Below are 27,469 nucleotides of genomic sequence, written 5' to 3'. Positions count from 1 at the left end.
CCTCTGTCTTCCACTTTTAAGGGCCTAGGATAATCTTCCAGCTGACTGACAACCTCCATTCCATCTGCAAGTATAATTTCTCCTTGACATGTAACATGCATATCCACAGTTCCCAGGATCTGGATGTGGGCATTGTTGGGGCCATTATTCTGCCTACCATATGCCACATAAAGAGATTTGAAAATAACCTCTATACCAATTTGTGATTCCTGCAACTCACTGAAATCCTTACACGCACCCCCTGTTGCCTTCCCTATGACACATATTCCAAACAAGCCTGGTCTCTAGACTTGAATATCTCAGGAACATCTGAAAAACATTGCATAGGAGATAAATTACCAGGCCTGCCAAGCTTGAGTTATTGCTCGCTGATCCTTGGTTCAGCAACCACTTAATCTCCACTTCTCTCCCTTGAATTATTACCATTGGTGAAAGACGGTGTTGGGGGAAAGGCTGTGGAATAAGGATTCTGCCAGTTTTGTTGCCCCTTTCTCCCCCTCCCAAGAGGACATGGCTTGGTGGGTTGGCAGTCCCGGAGGAGACCCGTTCCTAACCTGAGCTTTTCTCTGTCTGGACCTCTCATTCTTTCTGTTTCCACTGCATTCCAAATCATGTGCATTCCTTCCCAGTCACCTCTCAACTTATCTCATCAGGAAAAACAGATACCTGTACTACCCATTGTTGACAGAGTAGTGTGGCTCCCTTACCGATTTGGGGAAGAGTGGATTTGTCTCCAAAAAGTTCAAAGCATTTTCATGCATATAACATTTTACTCCCCACAAAAATCTTTGTGGGATTATAGATAGGAAGCATGAGAATGGAGGCAAAGTATATAGAAGTATTACTGACTATATTATAAAGTAATCGCTGAGGGGTTTTTTTAATGGTGTAAGTGGTTTCCCCATGGAAAGTAGGTGTTTGTATCTCTGTCCAGTACTCTCATAGTCTTTTTTTTTTAGCTTCTGTAACAGAATACCACATATTGGGTAATTTATAATGAACAGAAATTTATTTCTCACAGTTCTGGAGGCTGCAAGTCTAAGATGGAGGGGCTAGCATCTGGAGAGGACCTTCTTGCTGCATCATTTCATGACAGAAGGTGGAAGAGTAAGAGAGGGTGAAAGAGGAGAAAGTAAGAGAGGGGCCAAACTCATTCTCTTATGAGGAGCCCACTCTCTCAATAGCAGCATTAATCCATCCGTGATGGGGGAGCCCTCATGACCTACTCACCTCTTACAGGTTCCACCTCTTAATACCGTCACAGTGGCAATTAAATTTCACATGAGTCGTGGAGGAGACAAACATTCAAACCATGGCAGGTACCCAAAAAGCAAGCTGACATACAGTCAGGGCATCTGCAGATATATATGTATCACATGCACACACATACACATGCACACACACACATGCATATGATTGCATCCCCCCAGCAACTCATTTATTCAGGCAATGTCTCCTGAGCCTCACTGCATCTCACGTACCATCACAGACACTGGGCTGGGGACAAAATGAGTAAAGCATAGTTGCTTACCTTGAAGATTCAGGGTCTGTCAGGGCAGAGAATGAAAGCCAGTCACTGTCACCCCGTGGGCTGAGTGCTGTCCTGGAGGCAGGCACTGGTTGGTGAGGATAGAAACTAAACATATGGGGAGCTCTCTGGCAGGCTTCCAAGGGAGGGCAAGTCTGAGCTGAGTCCTGAGGATTTTGCTAGGCTATGGGGGCTGAGGAAGAGCCTGGGAGACAACAGAGGCAACATGTGGGCACGCATCCGCGGGAAGGAGCACAGTCCTTAGAGAATCTTGAGTTCCCACAAGTGCAGAGAAGAGATGGAAGGTTCGAAAGAAGAGGACACATCATCAGTGGCCCAGAGAGCCTTGCTGGGAGCCTGGACTCGATCAGCAACCACTGAACAATTTAAAGCAGGATAGGAACTGATGAAATCTGAATGAGAGAGAGCCCACTCTGAAGCTCGGTGAGAAATGAAGTGGATGTTGGCAAGACTGGAGCAGTGATCTAGCTCTGGTGACTGCCACAGCAACCCCAATGAAAACTGATGAGAGGGCTATAGAACGCTCTGTAGAGGATGATCACTCTTGGATGAATGTGTCAATGCACAGAGAGATCTCTGAAAAGATGATCCTGGAAATGTTAACAATGGTTACCTCTGCTGGCAGGATACAAGGTGGTTTTCCTTTTAAATATTTTTCTGGATTAATTAAAATGTTCTACATGAGTATATACCATCTTTATAATCCAGAACAACAAAAAAAAAAAGGTTAATTAAAAACTGACCCTGAGATCGAATACACAAATGGACAGTGGCCAACCACATATAAAAATAGCACTTGGGCCCATAGCCTGCAGCCACCTGCCCAGGAAACCAACTGCTTTTCTACAATAAACAACCCAGGAAGCCAGCCCGTTATAAGTCAGACTTGCAAGAAACCAGTGACACTCCAGAAAGCTAAACAATAACTTCTGTAACAATTGGCCCAAGTGACCAGGACTTAGTTAATAACCAACTTTCCCTCATTTTTGCTCCTACTTCCAACTTAGGGCCAATTGCAGAAAGTCGAATATGCCTCCTCACCAATCACACAGGGTGCCCATTTCTAAGTAGCTCACCTGCAGCTTCCCCGTGATGACAGTTTCTATTAGGGCATGCCTGAGGCCTTCCCTCTTTTCCAACATGAAGCTTTCCCACTCCCCTGCCTGCCTTTGAGCCATTACCAAATGCACGTGTTGGTCCCTTACTACAGCACGTTCTGAATGAATAGCCTCTGTTTTCCTCACTTGGTTGATTTTCACTTATTTCCACAGCCCAGAGAGTTCTGGTGCCTTGGGGACAGTAAAGAAGGACCATGAGGAAAGGCTTTTAGGAAAAGGAAGCCACAGGACTTGGTGTCTGTTGGCAACGGGGTGAAAGATGGAGACACAAACCTGAAGAATTGTTCATGAACCCAAATTTTTAAATAAATAAATAAAATGAATATTTACCCAAGCCAACAGATACACTGCCCTGTCCCAGTTCACTTTTCCCATTTGCAAATGCCCGTTTTTCCAGGATCTTTTTTCCCTCTCTCCCTCCTCACCCCATCATGCATGGCATCAACGTAAGACACTGTCAGTGTCGAGCTTCTCCAATCAGGCACAAATTGGGTTATTAGTGGTGTGCAGAAAACTGATACGAGCTTGCTTAGTCATTGAAAAAGTGAAAAAAAATTGAACCAGCTGGCTGAAGTGGCCACAACTCCCAAACTAAGACGGAAAATGTTTACACACATTTGTCAGCAATTCCCCAACCCTTTTTTGATTAGTTGTGTTCAGTACCCCTAATTATATCACATTATGAACTCGTATTAATTTTTTCCCAATTACAGAGCCATCAGCTCCTTCCATTTCAAAAGGTTAAATCCCCCTAAAAGCAGCCCTTTTCTTCTGACTTAAGCCAGCCAAGGGACTGCCTTTTGCATCAATTTTATATCCAACATGCTAAGAGCAGGCATTCCTCAGTACTGGATGTTCTGTAACAGCCCTGCCCAATGGAAATATGCCAGCCACCTGCATAATCTTAAATTATCTACTATGAACATTTGAAAGGAAAAAAGAAATAGGTGAAATCAAAATAATGATATATTTTATTTAACCCACTATATCCAGATATTAAAAGCTCAACATGTAATTGATATGACAATTATTCATGGGATATTTTACTTTTACATTATTACTCTTCAAAATCCCCTGTGTGCTTAACACTCACTGCACATCTCAATTCAGACCAGGCAAATTTCAGGCTGGTAGCTGCTGTATTGGCCAGCACAGGTCTGCAAGAGACAAGCAGCTTTCTCTCTTCCCTTCTGGTGACTGACACAGGATTCTCTCTGCAGAAGTTACTCATTTTTCCCAGATAACCTTACCCTTCAGCCCATCCAAGAGGAACTTGCAGATTAAAGAGGATTTTTTTTGTTTGTATATATCAAAAAGTTATTAGGGAGTATTGGTGCCAGAAGGAGAATTACATAGCACTTAATCCATCAGGTCTTACTGTGTTTTCAACAGCATTATCCCAGTCAATGTAGGGCCCATTAAAAAGAAACACACAAACCAAATCTCTCCTGGTCCAGCTGAGAATATGTTTAAAGAACATTTCTTGAGGCTCAGGGAAAAGGGTATAAATAGAAATGTTAGCACTAAGACTGGGAGCACCAGCATCTTTGAATTTATGATGTGAGCCAAAAGTTTGCAAAACTGGGTAAAACATGACTTCTCAAGGACACATCACTCGCAAATGTTGAGTTCTGCAGGCAAGGCAAAGTCAAGAGAAGAGTGCACATCTCTATTTTTCCCTAAAAAAGAGCAGATGTGATTACCTCAGTGTATGTACTTGTGTTGAGAATTCCGTCAAGTGACTTTAAAGAAATCAAATAAACCTTTGCTGGAGAGGGCACGAATGATTCAAGGGGAAGCAGAGCAAAGCACACAGGCAGTGCCAATGGGCCCCAGGGGAGAAGCACAGAAGCAGGAGAAAATGTAATTTTAAAAGGACTGTATCCCAAGTGCATGAAACCCAAACAGCATTGCAGTAGACAAGCCACAGGGCAGGGAAGCACAGACCGTTTGTAATCTATGAGCTATTAATAAGTCATCCCCAGGAGACACAGAACACCAAATGGAGCATCATAGTTGGCCCCCAGGGCTGCCTGTCTCCATGGCCCATGCTGGCTGGCTGTGTGAGCAGAGACTCACAAGCGCTCAAAATCTCACTGTTAAAAAAGAGTGTAAGCATTAAACACATACAGCCCTGGAAAGTACTAGAAACCACTGTCCTGAAACCCATCATTCCATCTAGGCTTCCTCAAGAGCTAGCCAGGTACAGAGCATGGTTTGAGCCCAGGGAGAAGCCCAGAGTTTTCATGCTTTCTACCAAAGGCATCTCAACGGCAAATCCTTCTATCTCCTTCCAAGTTCACTCACTGTGGCCTTAAAATATAGACTCTACAAATGTAGGACCAGAATGGCTTTGGGTTCCTAGATGGGGCCACTGCAGGGTTATACAAGACCGTTGGGCAGGAATCTGCCCCGTTCTGTGCAGCAACCGTCCCAAACCAGAGTACATGGCTTGGTGAGCAGAGAATCAGCAGGGAGCCTTTGTGACTCAGACTCTGTCCCCAGAAACCCTGTCCCCAGAGACCACTCAGGCCTCACCCTAAATAGACTATGACTGGACAGAAGGGAAATCAAGTCCTCTTTCCAGATATTTCCCTTCCAGGATGGAAGACTTGATTGGAGATCAATTATGATCAGAGCTGCCTGAAGATATTGCAAGGTTATTGCTAGGAAAATTTTTCCTTTTAGCAAGATGATCCTGGAAAAATAAACAAACGCCAACAGAGAAATCGCCCTCTTGACTTTCCTTCTGCTTCATTTTACAAATGCAGCTAATTTCGCAAGAGAAACACTGCCACCCAAGCTGAGGGAAAAAGGAAAATGCAAATATTTCCACTGTCTGATGAAAATCCACCACATAGTTCAGGTTAAAGTAGGAATCACCTCAAGGAATAAATGACTGATAAGCACAAATCCAGTTTCCTTCTGGCCACTCTGACCCCAAATGAGATCTGCTTCTCTAGCACACATACCCAGAGAGAGGCAATATGGAACAGGTCTTCTCTTGCCATCGGGCGCTGATGCACAATGAGGACCTCAGAGAAAAAGCAAGCTGTGCTGTGTAAGGAAGCTCTGCACTTCCCCCCCCCCATAATATATCAGTACGACACAGGGAAAGAACATTGCACAATAAAAGCGAAAGTCCAGTCTCACAAAAGGAAAAGCATCGTGCCCCCAACATAATTTGTTAGGAAACTCAGGTCAGGAGAAAAGCACATTGTCCCCCAGTCAACTGCAACAGCCCAGCACAGCAACTCGTGTCTAGTTTGTATAAGAGTATTATTAAGGACGGTGCCTCCAGGAGGGTGACCGTGAAATGCTGAAGTCAGTTGGAGCTCGTAGGCATTCATCACAGTCACCAGTTATTAATGGCTTGCCAGATGTTCCAACCTGGCCTCAAGCACAGTTGTTAGCGCTGCAGGCTGTAGAGGTGAACAGTACCTTAACAGGGCTGGGATGTAGGCTGTCCAGGCTCATGGGGGAGTCCCCTGCATCGTGCCTCCCTGTCTCCATCTCACCATGGGGACACTGGCCCTGGATGGACACGCCGCCGTGCTTTATCTCTCAGATGTCTATCCTGCACACCCCTGGTTCTCAGGCTTAGGCAGATGAAGACACATGACCTTCCAGAGGTGCTGGACTTCTAGAGTTTTACCATCAAAGCAACTTCTCTTTTTTCAGGCGAAATTAACCATTTACAAGAGTGCATTTCAGCAGTATTTAGTACATTGATGACGTTGTCCAGCCAACAACTCCGTCATGTTCCAAAACATTCTCATTACCCCAAAAAGAAAGCCTATGCTCGTAAAGCAGTCACCCCCAACTCCAAAACAACATTTAAAAGGATGTCTTATTTCATTCCAAAAAAAATGTCTCCTACCCCACCCCACCCTACCCTCACCCCAGACTCGGGCCAGTTTCAAGCCACAAAAAAACCCTGAGTTCCCCTGGCAGGGATTTGTGTTTTATTGGTCTTTGCATCCCCAGGGCCTAGCACAGATCTTGGTACACAGGAGGCGCCTAGTAGAAGTTTACGGGACCAAAATGGCAGAGATGGGGCTCCAAGCCTGTGCTTGAGCCATCAGGTATGCATGTTTCAGCTCATCTGTTTTGAGCCAAGCCCCTAGGCTGCACTTTACTGTGGACTGTACCTGAAGTTCACCCAAGTCTGTGCTACCGAAAAAGCCAGTGAGAGCCAGGAGGGGGGAATTCTCCTTTCTTAGAGTGCTGACCCCATGTGCTTCCCAATGGCTCGTTCCATAGATGGGGCTCTATACCCCAGGCTCTCTCCCCTTAAGAAACCTTTCAAGGAAGGCTGTTTGTGTTTCTCTCTCCCCTAATAATTCTCCCCAGCTCTGCACCAGCTGCCACTGCCACAGCTGCCATAGAGGTGGGAGCTGTGCCTTCAGCATCCTCCATGCAGCTGCTCCCGGCCTCATTCAGAGCAGGTGTCCCTGTGTCCTCTGCCTCCAGCTGTGGGTTTCCACCAAGCAAAGTCACAGGCTTTACACACCCCTTCCTCCCACAGCCCATACACGTCACTCTCGAGGGAAGGTCAGGGGCTTGCGTGGAGTCCGTGGGGTGGGGCCCGATGTGGAAACTACACTGGTCCTAGCCCCGACCTCCCTAGTTGCCAAGTCACCGTTCACCAAGCTGAGAGCTTCAGTGAGAAGGGCTGGAGGAGGGATAAATGCAGAATACATTCAGAGCCTACAGTGCTGAGGTTTGGGGGCTTCCTGGCATCTGGAGGGGCAGCACCACACTCGAATAGAGAATGATTCCATTTGCAAGCCCATAGGGAAAAACTGGAGTGGGTGAAGGTGAAAGCGCCGTGGGTGGTCTGTAGGTAATCCCAGCCTCGGGCTGTCCCCATTTCTGGTGATAGGATTCTATTTTAGAATCTTTACTTTCATCTTACCCTCCGAGTCTAGCAACAGAGTCTAAGCTAACCTCCCATTTGTGTCAGAGAATCTTCCTATGTTTGGGTAATATGTCACTCTCCTTTTTGCTTGTTGCTGGTTGACTGAGTCATGTCTCTTTCTACTGAGGCAAGGGGAAGGGAGGGGGAGCCAGTGCACACTGAGGACAATAGGGGACGCTGACAGTGAATGCTTGGGCTGACAGCTTTGGGCTGTGTCAGGGGAAATGGGGACACGCTGGGCTGGCCCTGAACGAATCATGAAGAAGGCACAGCGGGGGTGTGCCCATCTCCAGCGTCCCTGCCATTCATTCCAGGAGCCACCAAACCAAATATCAAATACGTTCCACAGAACCAAGATGTGCGTAGGTTATCCTAAGCTCAAATGAGTTTGGGAAAGCACATTTAAGCAATTATATATATCATAGGATTTCTCAGAGCCCTTAATAGGCCTCTTGTTCTAGAACTCTCCAAGAGGGAGACAGAGTGGGCAACATTTCCCAAACCTGTCATCCCTTTATTTCCCTTCCACGTCACCCCCTCCTTCCCACCACCTCCCAGCAAAATAGGATCCCTTCACCCCCGCTGCGAGGATGTAGGACTTGTTTCAGTGGGGGTGCTGCAGTGAGCTCAGGTCCGCTCATGACAGCTGATGGTTAAATAGCGGGAATTTTGTGAGCTGGTCAACAGGTGATAGTTTGCAGTCAGCCATGGTGGGAACTTGTACACCACAAACATTTACAAATGCTACAAATTGAGGCTTTTCTTTTTGTTAAGACAGATCCATTTATAGAGGCTTCCTGGGATTGGAGGGGGCCTATTGTGTCCAAGAATTCCTCACTGGTGCTCTCTCCTTTATAGAACCCCTAGACTGGGCTCTCCTCTGTAGAACGTTTCAGGGTCTGCACAATCTCTACTTTGCACAGACTGGAAGAGCAGAGATCCATGCACAAAGCCACAAGCCCCTCAACTCCTCCCCAGTGGGAGCATCTTCAAGCCACCCCTACCAGGAAAAAAACCAGCTGGTATCTCCCACTAGTGAAGTCCTTTTGAGAAGAAAAATGATATTCCTTGAACCTGACACAATAGAAAGCCAGGAGGCCACATCTACCCTAAAGATTTCGACTTCTGTCTTCTGGTACCTCAAAGCCTCGGGGTACACAAGAGGATGACTCAAACAAATTGAGAAAAACACTTAAAATGCAAGAGACCTGCTCATAATGAAGCCGGCGGGACTGAATATCGTCTCATTCATTTAGGGCTAAATGGTAACGGGTGGCCTGCTTCAATCCAGGGCCATTTTGAAGGGAACGCATGTGCCTGGGTCACAGGAAAGCAAGTTATCCGAGAAATGAAGGCAGACGCTGAGAAGAACTACACCTACATGTTTGACCCATGGAGGAAAAGAATCATTTTCTTCTCTGAAACCTGGGGAAATGCAACACTCACAAAACACAATCGTGTATGTGACCATAAGGGGAGACATTGCGCTCCCATCAACTGAAACCTGCTAAAACCTTGTGAAACCTTTTGACTAAAATTATTTCATTTGCTTTCTAGAGAAAGGACATGCAATTTATTCAATGCATAGTAGACCATTCAAAGACACATCAAGCTTTCTTTTAAAAGAAATTTCTTATTTTATCCTAAAAAATTGTATCCTAAAAAAAAAAAAAGATCCTAAAAAATCCTTAAAAAGTGAATATTTTTCAGGGTAGAAGCTGGTAGCATAAGCTGTTGACCAATAGTCCCTAGACAAAAGATGCTGAAATGCAGAAATGTTTGGCCACTGGCCAAAGATCAGGTACCAAGTGATTATCTGAGGACTTGAGTCTTTGAAAACCCAAATCTAGTTAGTGCATTTCTCCTCCACAAAACCCAGGCAAAGGAAATGCCCGTCTCTGAGAGCTCAAATAAAACATGGCAATGATTACAGAGGCAGACTCCTCTTCAAAAGACCCCGAAATACCAACAGCAGATTTCTCCAGAACAACACAGATGCAATGAAGTGCAAAACATAGGCCTTTTGCATTCCAATCAAGTATCGCCAGGAATTTAAGCCACATTTAAGTAAAAGTAATTCTGTTTTATTGATGCAGGAATTAGTATAATTGCTGAAATACATCCAGAGGGTGCAGCCTTTATAGGAAAAGAGGAAGTCAGCATTAATTTGTTCAAAATGCTAACACTTAACTGCAAGCACAAAGTTAAACAACAGGACACCTATAGAGTGTGCATTAAAGGTGAAGTCAAGAGGGAAAATGATGCAGGGAAATAACAGTTTTCTTGTAAAATTAAACATACCTTGTTAGAGCAGGGAAAATACCCTTGAACGCTTGCTTGCCAGCCCCCCCTTTTCTTGCTGGTACCAGGTGGAGCTACCCAACAGGTGTTGAGTTGTGGGGATCAATTTGTTCTTAACCCTCAATTATGTGGTCACTGCTCTGGATGAATTACCTGGGTCCCTTTTTTCTCCTTCAAAACCCAGTTTTTATCATCCCCAGGAGAGGGACAGCAGAGAAAATGAAATTCAATTTTCCACTTGCTAGAATTCTTAACAGAAACGGGTTTGTGGGAAGTGGGTTGGAACATCTGTCTAAAATTGGAACTCCGGCTAATGTGAGGGTTTGGATTGACTATTCTTTCCTCTGTCGTGAGAACCCATGACGTGGTGGAATCAAAGCAAAATCCAAATCGGTCTTGCCCCAGAAAATTGACGAGGAAACGTCCTGCCCATCAGTCATACAGAGACTAGTTCTTCTGAAATAGCTTCCCCATTCCTCACTCTAAAGCTCACCACAACCTTTTCAGAAGATTTGGCTTTCCACAATTCTAGAATCTAAGAGAGGGTGTCTTGTGAACCAAGCAATCACTTTCTTGCTTCTCTCTGCCCCTCAAGACTGAAAAGTCTCATCTAATTTATGGACACTCCAGGATAGATGACCACAGTCCATTGGAAGGACTGGAACAGCTGTCACATTCTGAGCAGGGGGGACCCGTCTGGCCAGCCCCACACCCCCTGCTGTGCCTGGCATTGTGTCCTCTCAGACAGGGAGGGGCCCGTCTTCTCTCTGAGGGCAATGCTTTGACCTTCATTCTATTTCTTCCCAATCCCTGGGAGATCTTGTTCTTGCTTTCCCTCCAGAATGTCCCATTGCTTCATTTCTACTGGTTGCTTCCCCTCCCTCATTTAGAAAACTAGGTGTCATGCTTGTTTTCCCCAGCCATTCTGCCATCTCCCTTCCTCACCTACAGACGAGTGTGTCTTGAAGCTTCAGCCATCATCACCCTCTGCCCCTGCAGTCCAACTTCCATCCTGACCACCCTATTCAGACTCTCCGGGAGTTTCCTTCCTTGCTCGGAAGGGTCTCTCCTCTGCTGAATGCACCATCTTGGCCTCCCCATCCTGGACTCTTTCTATGAGCAGAGCCCCCTCATTCCCACTAACTTCTCCTCCCCTCTCACTGCCTGCACCCTCTGTTCCTGCTGAGCACTATCTGTGGATGCTTCCTGGAGTATCTGGTGGTCTCGATTCTTGATTGTTGCTCTACACTCTTATCCTCTGAGACAGCCCGTCCATCTGCTCAGCACCCTTGGGTATTTCATGCTTCTGTGCTGTTTGGTTAATAAAAAGTGCCCTAGACTTAGAGCAACCAGCCGAGACCAAACCCAATTCCAGCTACGTAACCTTGGGCAAGGTAGCCAGCCTCTCTGAAATCAATGATGCTGTCTACCACACAGATTTATTAAGGGGAGAGAATAAAGCTGAAAACAGATGTGAAGCTACAAAGCTCAATGCTGGCACATAGTAGGTGTTCAATAAATGTTCATCCTATTCCCTAGCTGCCAGTTCCCCTTCCCAACTTATGATTTTGTAAGACACCAGGATCTTCCCACTTACCAGATCTTAATCTGCCATCAAATCTTAGAAGGTCTTTTTTTCCCTATTAGCCTTATCCCTTCTCCTCCATCCCCAGCATCCTCTCTCTAGTGTTGACCCATATCCCAAGCACAACCCCCTTAAATCTTTCACTCCATTATTTCCACTTCTTCTGCTCCACTGGGGTAATTTACTCCATTAACACAGGAGTGAGGCACGATTCTTCTTGTTGCCACTTTTTCTCACCTTGTACACCCCTGCAGGCGCGCACACACACACACACACACACACACACACACTTCTCTCGTCTATCTGCAATGGCAGAAAGGAAAGAAGACAAGCTTCAAAATGGGACCAACTTGAAGGAGGGTTCAATCTCTTATCTCCACTGTATATTAGACATGTAAGCTGCAGCAAGTGACTGAACCCTATGCACCTCCACTGCCTCATCTGTAAGATAGGTCCGTACTCCCCATGTGGGCTGTTGTGCCCCGCCCAGTACTTGGCGAAAGGGTTGCCTTTCACCCTTTCACACTTGAGAGCCACAATAATTTCCCACCTCCTTTGTGATGCCTTTGCCAATTAGTCCAGCCACCGTTGGCCTCTGTCTCTGATGCACTAGAACATTCTTGATCTCTGGTCCACAGTGTGGAATGCAACTGCACAGTGATATGGGGCACTATGCAGGTTTTGTGTTACCAAGCAGGCTCTTAGCTTCCAGATGGGTCTGCCCATCTGTTTCTTAGATTATTTCTGGATTTCCCACAGTTTCCAGGACAATGTTGAGCTTATAAAAATAGTGATTATTGTAGTTACAAATTGTGTACCTTCTTTGACCCAGACACTATCATAATTGCTGTCATTTGTTCAATGGCTGCTGTGGACCAGGTGCCATCCTTGCAGGATTTTTTTCTTTCTCACTCGAACTCTTCAAGGTAGGTCTTATTATTTTCATTATGCAGTTGAGGAAACAGACTCTGAGGCAGAAGTGGCCTGAACAAATACATGCAGACTGGAGTTGGGAGAACAGGATTCCAACCCAGGCCCACCAGGCACTATAGCCAAGCACCTTGTCACCAGGATCCCAATGTGCATTATGTCATTTCATTCTCCCAGCAACCCAGCAAGGTGGACATTTCACCCTATTTTGCATATGAAGACTTAAGGCTGCCGGTGCCTTGGCTGGTGGGCAGCAGAGCTGGGATTCCCCAGGACTGGCAGGCTCCACGCTGGAAGAATCAGGAGCAATAGATGTCTTCTTGCTCTCAGAAGGAAACCACCAACTCCACAGTCCCTGGGCAAGAGAATAGCCTGAAGCAGCCACTGCTTCAGAGAACACAGAAGGAGGAAAGGACAGCCTAGGATCCCAAGGTCTGGGAGCTCACTTCAGCTCTGTCTCCTGGCAAATCTGTTGGCTTCCCTGGGCCTCACTTTCTTCATGTGTTCACCCAAAAAAAAAAAGGAGGATGAAGTAAATGACATCTGAGGTTGCAGGACTGCTGCTAGCCCATACAGTGCCTTTGTGCAAATTACCACAGGTGCCCTTTCCTCTGGGTGGACTCAGGCCTGTGAAAGGGCATGTGTCTTGGCAGGGAAAGCATTGACCAGGTTTCCACCCTCTTTCTCCCCTCATCTGGGCATCTTTGTTAGTGGACAACCTGTATCGCTGTACATGATGGTCATGGCAGGTTCTTAATGGTTCTGTCGACGGTCCTGATTCTTGAAATCGCTTTAAAGAAGAATCAGGGGCTGGGCACGGTGGCCCACGCCTGTAATGCCAACACTTTGGGAGGTCGAGGTGGGTGAATCGCTTGAGCTCAGGAGTTCACGACCAGCCTGGGCATCATGGCAAGATCCTGTCTCTACAAAAAGTACAAAACTGAGCTGGGCATGGTGGCCCGTGCTTATAGTCCCACCTACTTAGGGGGCTGAGGTGGGAGGATTGCTTGGGCCCAGAGGTTGAGGCTGCAGTTAGCTGTGATCGCACCACTGCACTCCAGCCTGGGTGACGGAGGAAGACCCTGTCCCCGCCAAAAGAGAAGAAGAATCAGGGTATTGAATATCTGTCTCCTTTATCCAGCCCAGAAAGACCTGGCATTTATCTCCTTTAACCAATGAAATTGCACATTTTACCCAGCCATATGCCATGAGCAGCCAGCATCAGTGCTTTGACCTTGCAGTGGGTACTAGACATTCTAAATTTAAATTCACATTGTGGGGTCCCCAAGCTAAAATGCTAACAGGACCGTTTGCCCTTTAGAAGCTGTCACCAGGTCCTCGTGGGATGTAGGATCTGTTCTACCACATACACCTATGACTTCAAACTTTCTGGTCTGCCTGGAATTCTGATTAGAATAGTCTCCCCTAGTCACAACAGCTCAAGGGACACAGCGAATCAGAACCAGCTCACCTTCACATGACACCACAGACACAAATGACAAGTGTTAACACCAGTCACTGGCGGGTAAGACTTCAGATAAGGACTTAGGCCAAAGGATAAGCATCAGGGCAAGGGACCAAAAGGAAACTATTGATTTTGAACTTCTGGCGCCACTTGTAACTACAGCTCTGAATTATCTCTCGCATGTGTCTAGGTTGTAAAATGGAAGCATCTCTCTGCATACGCTCTTCTCTACATCTGCTTTGCAGTTCAAACATATATATATATACACACACACGTACCCAGAAGCATCACTAACTGGTTATAAATCTGGGATTGCAGGAATCAATATGATGGCAAAGTCCCACCATTCCTCAGTCTGGAGCTATAGCATTGTAGCTCTTTGTAAAGTCTTCCTGCAATAAGATAAGAATGCAGTCACAAGCTGATCTCTCATTTTAAATATATTTATGCTTTTCATGTTTAAGCACAATCTCCTTTTCATTGTGGTAAAATATCCCTAACATAAAATTTATCATTTTAATGATTCTTTAGCACACGCTTCAATGTTGCATTCAAGGTAAATGGAAATACCATCCATTCCCAGAACTCTTCATCTTCCCAAACCAGAAAGTGTCCCCATTACACATTCACTCCCCATCCCCCCTACTCCAGCCCCTGGCAATCACCATTTTGCTTTGTCTCTATGAATTTGGCTATTCTAGGAACCTCACATAAGTGAAATCATATAGTACTTGTCCTTTCGTGTCTGGCTTATTTCACTGAGCATAATGTCCCCAAGCTTCACCCATGTTGCAGCATGTGTTAGAACTTTCTTCCTTTTCGAGGCTGAATAATACTCCACTGTGTGGATAGAACACATTTTGTTTATCCATTTGTCTGTTGATGGACACTTGAATTGCTACCACCTTTTGGCCACTGTGAATAATGCTGCTATGAACATGGGTATACAAATAGCCATTTATGTATGCCTTTCATGACCGGTCAAGATGCAGAAAGCTTTACTTGATCTGTGATTATGCTGAGTTCAGTTTGTTGTTGTTGTTGTTGTTGTTGCTAGATACAGATTCAATTCAATGAATCAGCTGAAATAGAGCATTCTTGAAATTCACCCTCAAAAATGAGCCAGTTTGAGGCTTCTTTGTGACACAAACCCTAAGAGAACTGTCTCCAAGGTCCTATTTCTCCCCTATCTTTCTCCCTTCCTCCCATATCTTCCCCACCTCTCTGGGATGAAGTTCATGACTTTTTCCATTTGAGCCTACCCTCCTACCAGAGGTCTCAGCAGTATTTTGTCTTGACTTCTATTCCATCAAACACTTGACTCCACCAGCTATCCCTCTTCCTTATATCAGCCTAAACCCCTTTGTCTCCTTCTCAACATGTAAAAGTATTCAAAACTCCCCCCAGTTCACATACACACCCATGACACATGTGCACACATGCACACACATCCATGCACACACACACACACGAGTCCTCACTCCATCCAGCTCCCCTCCAGCTCTCTCTGCCTTTAAATACTTCATCTATGCTCACCATCCTTCACTCCCTCACAGGTGAGTCACTCCTTAACCCACTGCACTCTGCCTTAGACCCCACCACTCCACCAACACCACTATCACCACAGTCACCCCTGGTATTAGTTTCCTGGGGCTGCCATAACAAATACCACGAACTGGGCAGCTTAAAACAAGAGAGAGTTATCCTCTCAAAATTCTAGAGGTCAGAGTGCAAAGTTGGGGTGTCAGCAGGCCATCCTCCCTCCAAAAGCTCAAAGGGGGAATCTGTCCTAGCCTCTTCCAGCTTCTGTTGGCTCCAGGTGTTCCTTGACTTGAGACCACATCTCTTCAGGCTCTGCCTCCGTCTTCACCTGGCTTCTTTATGTCTCTGTGAATCCTGCTCTGTCTCTTATGAGGACATCTAATTGGACTTAGGTCCCAACTTAATTCAATATGATCATATCTTGACCCCTACCTTATGTATATCTGCAAAGACCCTATTTCCATATAAGGTCACCTTCTGAGGTTTGGGGTAGATATGAACTTTGGAGGGGAACCCTTCGATCCACAACACTAGCGAATCCCTATTGCCAAGTCCAGTGGACAGCTCCCAGCAGCTCTGTGCAGCATTTGTTTTGGTTATTCAAAATAGAAATAGATTTCTGTTTCCTACTGATTCTTTAGATGATAGAAGCATATTAGGGGAAATTTTAAAATAGAAAAATTAAAAGAGAAAGCAAAGACACCCACAGAAACTTACAACTCAGATTAACCAAAGTTTATACTTTGGAGAACATTCATTCTTTACACACACACACAATTCACAAACATGCACACATTACTGTAAGATGGCAATATTTGCAAAGTAGACCATATGTGTCTTATGCTGTTTCTTCTCTTAATGCTGTGGCACGGACAATTTGCCAGGTCAGTAAACATACACCCACTCATTCAATAAATAAGTGCTGTGGCCCTACTCCATGTACCAGATGCTTTTTCCAGGGCCTGAGCTCTATCAGTGAATAAAACAGAAATAGATCCCTACACTCCTGGAACATACCTTCTGATAAGAGCCAACAGACAATTAAAAATGGACACAATGAACAACATCTACCATATTGGAAGATGAAAAACACAACAGAAAAAGAAAACAGTAAAACAAGGAAGGATGACCATGAGTCCTGGGAGGTAGTGCATGAGATTTTACATGTAAGCCTGACCAGCGCGGTGGCTCACACCTGTGATCCCAGCACTTTGGGAGGACAAGGGGGATGGATCACCTGAGGTCAGGAGTTCAACGCCAGCCTGGCCAACATGGTGAAACCCCCTCTCTACCAAAAATATAAAAATTAGCCAGGCATGGTGGCAGGTACCTGTAGTCCCAGCTACTTGGGAGGCTGAGGCAGGAGAATCGCTTGAACCCGGGAGGCAGAGGTTGCAGTGAGCTAAGATCATGCCATTGCACTCCAGCCTGGGTGACAAGAGTGAAACTCCATCTCAAAAAAACACAAATAAATAAATGTAAGCCTCACTGAAAAGATATAATCTTTGCAAAGAGTTGAAGATCCCAAAATGTTGAAAAATAATTTTTAATGACTGCATGGCATTCTGTTGATTATATCTGCATCTGCAGCAGTATGTTTAACCAATGTTCTGGTGATAGACATTTGGGTAGTTTCTGATTTTGCACTATTATAAAAGAGGCTGTACTACATCCCTGAATACAATTTGTGAATGTTTGTGATGTCAATTCCTTAGAATAAATGACCCTGAATTGTCAGTCCAATTCAGAAATGTTCATTTCTAAATTGTGATACCTACTCTTACCCTACCTTCCAGAAAGACTGTGCTATTACACATAATACATACAAGTATGAAATTATACTTCCTCTCCCAACACATACCTTTCACATACTCATTTGTCATATATTTAAAACTTTGCCAATCTTAGGGTAACAAAATTTATCTTATTTGTATTGCTTTCCTTTGCCATGGATGGACAGTCTTTTTATATGTTTTCTGGCTATTTTTTTTTTTTTGAGACGGAGTCTCACTCTATTGCCCAGGCTGGAGTTCAGTGGTGTGATCTCGGCTCACTACAACCTCTGCCTCCCGGGTTCAAGCGATTCTCCTGCCTCAGCCTCCCAAGTAGCTGGGACTACAGGTGCCCGCCACCATGCCTGGCTAATTTTTGTATTTTTAGTAGAGACAGGATTTCACCTTGTTGGCCAGGCTGGTGTTGAACTCCTGACCTCAGGTGATCCATCCCCCTTGTCCTTCCAAAGTGCTGGGATCACAGGTGTGAGCCACCGCGCTGGCTAGGCTTACATGTAAAATCGCATCCACTACCTCCCAGTACTCATGGTTTCACCATGTTGGCCAGGTTGGTCTGGAACTCCTGACCTTGTGATACATATTCCCTCTCTCAGAAACTCCTCATTTATTTCCTTTGACCATTTTTTTCTGTTGGGGTATTTATTGCTTTTGTAAACTGGGAATATATATGTGTTGTGTTGTAAATATTTTTCCTGTTTTTTTAATAGACATTTATAATTTTTACATTGCCCAAAATATTCTTTTAAAATAGTTTCTGGATTTCTATCATGGTTTAAAAAAAAAGGCCTACCCATATCTTAGAATTATTTTTTTAAAGACATCTTATACTTCTGTAGTTTTATTTTTTGCCTTTAAATCCTTAATCTCTTTGGAATTTATTCTGATAAAAGGAATAAGGATGAAACTCATCATTTTTGTTCCAGGAGGGCAATCAGTTGTCCCACAGGCTGCAGTGAATAATACCCTTGAGAAATGCTTCCTCTGCATCTGCTCCAGGTCCAGGTCGCCCACAGCTCTGGCCCCACACACCTGGTTGCCTACAGGAAAGCTCGCCTGGATGTCTTCAGAGATCTTTCTAAAACACTCAAAATACTCAATCCCATCACTCCTCAGTTTAAAACCAATCTCCTTAGTCTTGCACAGAGGACTTCAGGGCCCGGCCTGGCCTTCATCCACCTCTCTTTTCTCATTCCCCTTCCTTTCCTCCATGCACACCGCATACCAGCAGCACAGAATCTGGGCCACTCCCAGCCAAAGCTGTTTCATGCCTTTAATGACTTTTACACATGCTGTTCTTGCTTTTCTTTATTTGTTTTCTGTCATTCAATGTTTATTTTAGATTCAAGGAGTACATGTGCAGGATTGTTACATGGGCATATCACTTGATGCTGAGGTTTGGAGTATGACAGTCTGTCATGCATTTAGTGAACAGAGTACCAATAGTTTTTCAACCCTTGTGCCCATCCCTCCCTCTCCCCTCTAGTAGTCCCCAGTGTCTACCAATGCTGTCTTTACATTCATGAGTCCTCAATGTTTAGCTCCCACTCATAAGTGAGAACATATAGTATTTCGTTTTTTGTTCCTGCATTAATTCATTTGGGGGAATGACTTCCACCTACATCCACGTTGCTGCAAAGGATGTGATTTCATTCTTTTCATGGCTGTGTAGTAGTCCATGGTGTATCGTACCACATTTTCTTTAACCAGTCCACCAACAATGGGCACCTAGGTTGATTCCATATCTTTACTATTTGTGAATAATGCTGTGATGAACGTACAAATGCATATATCTTCTTAGTAGAAGAATTTCTTTTCCTTTGGGAATATACTCAGTAATGGGATTGCTAGGTTGAATGGCAGCTCTGAGTTCTTTGAGAAATCTCCAAACTGCTTTCCATGGTGGCTAATTTATATTTCCACCAACAGTATATAAGTTTCCGTTTTCTCCACAGCCTCACGAGCAGCTGTTGTTTTTTGACTTTTTAATAATAGCCATTCTGACTGGTATGAAATGGTATCTCACTGCGGCTTTCATTTGCATTTCTCTGATGATCAGAGATGTTGAACATTTTTTGTATGTTCGTTGGCCGCTTGTATGTCTTCTTTTGAGAAATCTGTTTATGTCTGTTGCCCACTTTTTAATGGAGTTATTTGTTTTTTGCTTGTTAAATAAAGTTCCTTTTAGATTTTGGATATTATACCTTAGTCAGATGCAGTTTGCAAATATTACCTCCCATTACCTTGGTTGGTCTGTTTACTCTGTTGATAGTTTATTTTGTTGTACAGAGGCTCTTTAGTTTAATTAGGGCCTGTGTATCAACTTTTGATTTGTTGCAATTGTTTTCGTGGGGCATAGTCATAAATTCTTTCCCAAGGCTGATGTCCAGAATGGTGTTTCCTAGGTTTCCTTTTAGGATTCTTATAGTTTGAAGTCTTATATTTAAACCTTTAATCTATATTGAGTTAATTTTTGTATATGGTGAAAGGTAGGGATCCAATTTCATTCTTCTGCACATGGCTAGCCAGCTATCCCAGTACTATGATTAAATAGAAAGTCCTTTCCCCACTGCTTACTTTTGTCGACTTTGTCAAAGACTGGATGGCTATAGGTATGTGGCTTTATTGCTGAGTTCTCTGTTCTGTTCAATTGGTCTATGTGTCTGTTTTTGTACCAGTACCATGCTGTTTTGGTTACTGTAGCCTTGTAGCGTAGTCTGAAGTCAGGTAATATGATGCTTCTGGCTTTGTACTTTTTGCCTAGGATTGCTTTAGCTATTTAGGTTCTTTTTTGGTTCCATATGAATTTTAGAATAGTTTTTATAAATCTGTGAAAAGTGACATTTGTAGTTTCATAGGAAGAGCATTGAATCTGTAGATTGCTTTGGGCAATATGGCCATTTTAATGATACTGATTCTTCCAGTCCATGAGCATGGGATGTTTTTGCATTTATGTCATCTCTGATTTCTTTCAGCAGTGTTTTGTAGTTCTTGTAGAGATCGTTCACCTCCTTGGTTAGATATATTCCTAGGTGTTTTATTTTTGTGTAGCTACTATAAGTGGGATTTTATTCTTGATTCAGCTCTCAGCTTGAACGTTATTAGTGTATGGAAGTGACTCTGATTTTTGTACATTGATTTTTACATCTTGAAACTCTACTGAAGTTGTTTATCAGTTCCAGGAGCCTTATGGCAGAGTCTTTAGCATTTTTTAGGTATAGAATCATATTATCAGCAAAGAGAGATCATTTGACTACTTCTTTTCCTATCTGGATGTCTTTTATTTCTTTCCCTTGCCTGATTACTCTGGCTGGGACTTCCTGTGCTTGCTTTTCAGATGTCCCCACTATTCCAGTCTTAGTCCATCAGGAAGCAAGCACATACTTACCATTACTTTGGGCAAACCCATCCTGCTCTACACCCAAGATAAATTTAAATGTAATACTGCTGACAGCCTCCCCAGTGCCCCTTTCTCTGATCTCTGTTTTCACATTGTTTTAACTTGCAGCTTACTTCCAACCAGAGGAAATGTTTCAAATGAGGCCCTTTTGGTGATTAGTAATAGATTTCACGTGGCAAGAGGTCTTACTTTTTTTTAAATCATCCTCTCTACCAAAGAGTGCTAGAACAAAGTTGCAACATTATTTCAATTCAGGGGATGAGAAGTGAGCCATAGCTGATGGATCATCTAGGGACTGTCAATATCACAAAAACTATTTGAGTCAGTCATTTTTTTAATTGTGGTAAAATATACATAATATAAAAGTTACCATTTTAACTGCTTTTAGGTGTCCAATTTAATGGCATTAAGTGCATTCCCAATGTTGCACAACCATCATCATCATTTCCAGAAGTTTTTTTTAGCATCCCAAAGAAATAACTGTCCATTTCCCCCTTCCCCCAGCTCCTGGTCGCCTCTATTCTACTTTCTGTCTGTATGAATTTGTCTGTTCTAAGTTTGTCATATAAGTAGATATGTATTTGTCATTTTGTGTCTGGTTTATTTCATTTAAATAATGTCTTCAAGGTTCATCCATGTTGTAGACTGTATCAGAATTTCCTTCCGTATATTCGTCCTTCTGTGTCTGGTTTATTTCATTTAAATAATGTCTTCAAGGTTCACCCATGTGGTAGCATACATCAGAATCTCCTTCCTTTTTAAGGCTGAGTAATAGTCCATTGTATGTACATACCACATTTTGTTTAGCCATTCATTTCTTGATGTAACAGTTGTATTCACCATTTCACTGCTATGGATAATGCTAGTATGAACACTGGTGTGCAAGTATCTGTTTGTGTCCCTGCTTTTAATCCCTTTGGGTTTCCTAGAAGTGCAATTGCTGGATTACATGGTAGTTCTATGTTTAACTTTTTGAGGGACTAACATACTGTTTTTCATAGCAGCTGTACCATTTTACACTCCCACCAGTGATATACCAGCATTCCAATTTCTCTACATTCCGCCAACACTTGCTATTTTCTTTTTTTAAAATAATAACTATCTAATAGATGCGAAGTGGTGTCTCATTATGGCTTTGATTTGCATTTTTCTAATGACTAGTGATGAAGAATATCTTTCCATTTGCTTATTGGCCATTTGGATATCTTCTTTGGAGAGATGTCTATTCAAGTCCTTTGCCCATTTCTGAACGGGTTATTTTTTTGTTAAGGTGTAAGAGTTCTTTATATATTCTGGATCCTAATCCCTTATCAGATGTATGACTAGAAAATGTTTTCTCCCTTCTGTGAGTTGGGGGTGATTTTTAATGAAGAAACCACACTTCTGTGTCACTAAGGGCACTGCCCGAACAACTGACACTTGGTTAAACCCAAGAGAAAGATGACATCTGTCCCTTTCTTCTTAGCTCGCTGTGACAGCCCCTCCAGCTCCCAGGCCTCCTGGATGCCCTCCTCCTTCAAAGTCCCCTGGACAGTTACAGGGATAGCTGACTCGACTTGTCCTATAGGGCCCACTCCTCAAGTCGCCTCAAACTTGCATACATTCTCACTTTTCCTTCTAATTCATACCCCCAACAAGGACCCTATAGGGTTTAGTTATGATTTTCTTGGATTCAGGTTAAGCAAATGTCTCAGTTTCTAAATTGTCAGCTACATGGGATGGGATACGTTTAGATCAAGTGCTTTATCATTATTTAACTCTTTGTGTGATACATTTCTTTTTTTTTTTTTTTTTTTTTTCAGTCACAAGATTTAATAGAGTGAAAACAGAGCTCCCATAGAAAGGGAGGGGATCCAAAGAGGGTAGCCATTGCCGGCTTGAATGCCTGGGTTTATATCCTGATCATCGTCCCTCCCCCTGTGCTCTCAGGCAATAGATGATTGGGTATTTCTTTATCTCCTGGTTTAGCCTAATTAGCATTTTAGTGAGCTCTCTTTACTACCTGACTGGCCAGGTGTGAGCCAAGTTGCAAGCCCCGTGTTTAAATGTGGATGTGGTCACCTTCCCAGCTAGGCTTAGGGATTCTGAGTCGGCCTAGGAAATCCAGCTAGTCCTGTCTCTCAGTTCTCCCTCTCAACAGGAAAACCCAAGTGCTGTTGGGGAGGTTGGTCGACGACCACTCTAAATTGCCAAACAACACATCGAGACACTTTAAAGGTATCTTAAATTTAAGATACCTTTCTTAAATCAGATATCAAAAGAGTGTCTTGATGTGTTATTTGGCAATTTGTTTTTTTTAATTATAAAAGTAATATAAATTTATTCTAGAAAATTTAAAAGTACCCATAAACCCACCACCCAAAATTGCCCTATTAACATTCACATCTGGTGTATTTCCTTCCAATCTTTGACTTTCCAGGTACATTTGAGGTCTATCCTGTTTTTCTCAACTAGGTTTTCCCCATGACATTAAAAAGTCTCAAAGTACTTTTGGAATGTTTTCTTGGATACTGGAAGTTTCACCTGCAAAATTCATATACAATTTGAAATGTAAGAAACATCTCCTACAGACCAGGGCCACCAGGGCAGCCTTCCCTGCAACAAGAGCTGTACCTGAATTGCAACAACACAATCCCACTGATTCGGAGGACAAGGCTCCACCCAGCTGTGGCTCTGTCATTTGTTATTAATTCTTTCAGATTAAATTTCAATATAAGGCTATTTTGTACCTTAGCTAGTTCCATGTAAATTGATAATTTTTCTAAAAGAGAAAGAGAAAGAAAAGAGAGGAGGAGAAAAACTGACCTTCACACAGGCCCACATTTACTGTGAGCCAAAATCCTGAAAAGCTACTCTCAAAGTCAAGTAAATCGTCAAAGTTCCCAGAGCCATTCCTTGGGTCCCTTTGCACATTTGTGCAGCATTTCATGGTTAGCAGAGGGTGTACCCCCTCTACATTATCCTTGGTGGTAAGAACTTGCCTGTGTCATCAGCTGAGCAGGAACATGGGAGAAATGTCTGCTTTCCCAACCACAGCTGCAACTTGCCCTACAGAGCAGCTCAAAATGCTCCTGGAGATGCGATTTAGATCCCCCACTCAAATTCATACCTGGGATTCCGAGAAAGAAAGAAACGTTACAAAACGTGATCACCATTTCCTTCTATATTTACCCTGCAACATCCACATGCGTGCCCATGAGTGCTGGGCCGCCACTCCCTGCTCAGACCTGGACTCATCCTCTCTCCCTAGCCCCATTCCCTGTGATGACTCTGGACACAGCCCCGAGGCCCTGGCCCCTCTCTCGCTCTCATCCACCCCATGCCCCACACCCTCTCCTCCTCTCTGACTGTGCCCTTCCTGGCCCCTTGGGGCTCCTCCTTCAGGCTCTTCTCTCCCAGAACTCTCACATTTCCTTGGCTTTTTTGGTTTCTCTCAACTCCATGCCTGTTCATCCCACCAGCTGCCATGATGCAAGGCCCAGCCTTCCCTCCCCATCTCCCCATGGATGCGCCTGGCCTGCACCCACAGCCTCACCTGTGAGGCACCCACCTTCCAAACACACTACCAGGGAGGTTTGGCTTTTTCTGTTTGTTTTTAAATTTTTGTTTCCCATTGTTATTGCATTTTATTGTTATTATACTTTAAGATCTAGGGTACATGTGCACAACGTGCAGGTTTGTTACATAGGTATACATGTGCCATGTTGGTTTGCTGCACCCATCAACTCGTCGTTTCCATTAGGTATTTCCCTTAATGCTATCCCTCCCCCAGCCCCCTGACCCCCAACAGGCCCCAGTGTGTGATGTTCCCTGCCCTGTGTCCAGGTGTTCTCATTGTTCAACTCCCATCTATGAGTGAGAACATGCAGTGTTTAATTTTTATTGGTTTTTAAAGGCAATGAAATAGCATTGCATTACATTTTTCCCCCAATACCAAACACAAGCATTTAATTAACCCCAAACACTAAACCCAAACATTAATCTTCAGCTTCCTCTTCTCTGTCTTTGCTCTTTCCCACAACCATTCCCCCTGACCACTCTTCTGCTTATAGGTGTCATATATTTCTGCCCATAATATTAGAGATAAGGCTCAATTTGAAAACAGATGCAAAATATATAATGGGTCAAACACAATCATTGCTTTCCTTGTTTCTAGACAGATAGCAGCTCTCCACCCATGACTTGGGACCCAGGCTCCTTCACCTCTTGACTTCATTGTGCCCCACAGAAGGGGCAAAGGCATAAGGAGGGGACACATCCGCTATTTAGGACAATGGCCCAGGAAGACACACTCAAGTCCAGATGGGCCAAGACTCAATCACCATGGCCAACCCTCAATGCAAAGAGGATGGGAAATGTGGTCCAGCCCTGGTGAGAAACTGGATTTTAGGGAAGCAACAGATATCCCCCCAGACTTTCCAGAGCACTGATCACTACTCATTCATTAACCTTTCAAGACAGGTTCTTCCAGGGGTCAAGATAATTGCCTGGAGCTGGGGGTTTGCAGTTTAGTAGAAAAAGGATAAAGCCTACAAATTGGGGATGGGGGGAGGCAGGAATAAATTTCCTTCATAACAGTTTTAAAGTATGAAGTATCACTGAAGACTTGAGAATCAGCTAATTTGACAAACCCTCTTCTTCCACTTAAGGACTCAGAAAGACAAGAGCTTAGGGTGGCTTTGCACATTTGGGCAGCCTCCCAGCAGCCAACGTGGGATATACACCAGGCCTGCTGGAGCCTTCACAGGACTCTGCAGACAAGGTCTCCCCAGCCAGGCAGAGTTTGAGCCCAGACACTATTCCATATAAAGTCATATTTAGGGACTTCCACTCAGCACAAAAAAATTAGCAGTGAGAGCTCGGAGTTGACCATGCAAGGACAAGAATACCCTGCCATGTAGGGGGTAGTGGCAGTGAGCAGGACATGGCCTCTGCCTCCCTCCACACATCCCAACCCACCTCCAGTGAGAAGGACATGACCTCTGCCTCCATCCATACACCCACCCCACCTCCAGTGAGCAGGACATGGCCTCTCCCTCCATCCGCACACCCACCTCACCTTCAGCCCTCCCATCAACATCTGTCCTGGTATTTGTTCTAAGAAAGGGAAAAAAGCAAATTTTCTTACAAATGAAGGACTTTTCTTATTCTCAATGAAGGATTATTGAGGGCGATCATCTGAAAGTCAAAGCTGTCAGACTGGAGAGTAGGCTCTGCAGAACAGATGCTGTCTCTTCCTGAGGCTGAAACATAAAAACAGATCCAGGGGACTGATTTTTAAGGCAACTGATCATCCATGAGCAAAGTTAACTCATAAGTTAGGTTGGTGGCACTCAAATCCCATCTCTGGCTATGTTCTCATTCAGATAAATGATGGTTTGTTGACAGATGACATTTCTCCTTTAACCAAGATAAAAACAGAATGTCCACAAAGGAAACACATGGCAGAGTCAAAGAACACAGAATTTAAGTCTGGAGAAAGAAATTTCTTACCAAACTTTCGGAAGACTTTAGTATTTCTGGCCAAATAAATAATTTCATAAGTGGATTATATGCTTTTAAACAGCAGAATCAGTTCCAAAATTCCCCTGCACTCAAGTTTTAGGAGAGCTTTCCTAATGCATTATTAACTAATGAGTGAACCAATGTGTTAATCATGAAAGCCATAAGAAAGAACGTAACCAGACATGGTGCCTCATGCTTGTAATTCCAGCGTTTTGGGAGGCCAAAGCGTAAGGATGACTTGAGATCAGGAGTTCAAGACCAGCCTGAGCAATATAGTGAGACCCCCATCTCCATGAAAATAAAAATAATTGGCCAGGCATAGTGGCATAAGCCTGTGCCTCCTGTGCCTACTCAGGAGGCTGAGGTGGGAGGATCACTTGAACCCAGGAGATCGAGACTGCAGTGAGCTATGATGGTGCCACTACATTCCAGCCTGGGTGACAGAGTGAGACCCTATCTCTAAAATAGTAATTTTAAAACTTTTTTAAAAGAAGGAACATAACCACAAGCTAAAATTACAGATGTTGAAGGTAGAGGAGGCAGAAACCAAATCAAATTTGTAAGCACAGAGAGAGAGAACATTTCCCCACCCTTTTTTTTTTTTTTAACCTTGGCATTGAATCAACCATTAAAGTACAATGCATGCATACTTACCAACAAAAACCAGAAATGTTTTCTAAACCCCGAAATTTGGCCAACAGTTCAAAGAGCTTGTTCAAGATGCTTGCCCTAAACATAAGGAAAGTGACAAGGGAAAAATTTATTATAAAAAGAAATTGATTGCAAGTCTGTTACATGCAGGCACAGAACACATACATGGTTTTGTTTAACCTTATAACACTGAGGTGGGTATCATGGTCATTTTGTAAATGAGGAAACTGACGCTTATGAATTTGGATAGTGTGTTGTAAGTCAGTTCAGGCTGCCATAATAGAATATCACAGACTGGGTGGTTTAAACAACATTTATTTTCTCGTTGTTCTGGAGGCGGGAGTCCAAGATCAAGGTGTTGGCAGGGTTAGTTTCTGGGAGGCCTCTCTCCTTGGCTTGCAGATGACCACCTTCTCCCTGTGTCTCATATGGCTTTTCCTCTGTTTGTGTGCACCGCTGGTATCTCTTTCCCTTCTCATAAGGACACCAGTCCTACTAGATTGGAGCCCAAACCTTATAGTCTCATTTAACCTTTAACTATCTCCTTAAAGGCCTTATCTCCAAATACAGTCACCTTAGGGGTTGGGGCTCAAGCCCTATATGGTTGGTAGGGACACAATACAGTCCATAACAGATATCATGGCTAAGAGCCCACTAAGAGTTGCTAAGTAGTAGAGCTAAGACTGAATCTAAAGAGGACTCCTTCATTCTG

At 43.8% G+C, this 27,469-nt stretch overlaps 1 protein-coding gene across 5 annotated transcripts in view; it reads left to right on the top strand.

Moving 5' to 3' along the window:
• LOC105472642 (potassium inwardly rectifying channel subfamily J member 6) overlaps positions 1-27,469 on the top strand; it is a 321,612-nt gene that overhangs the window by 176,852 nt on the left and 117,291 nt on the right. The window lies entirely within an intron of this gene.

Source organism: Macaca nemestrina, chromosome 4, assembly GCF_043159975.1.
Source record: "Macaca nemestrina isolate mMacNem1 chromosome 4, mMacNem.hap1, whole genome shotgun sequence".
Taxonomy (NCBI): Eukaryota; Metazoa; Chordata; class Mammalia; order Primates; family Cercopithecidae; genus Macaca; species Macaca nemestrina.
The sequence above is the reverse complement of the archived record's forward strand: the minus strand, read 5'-3'. Positions and strand labels throughout refer to the sequence as shown.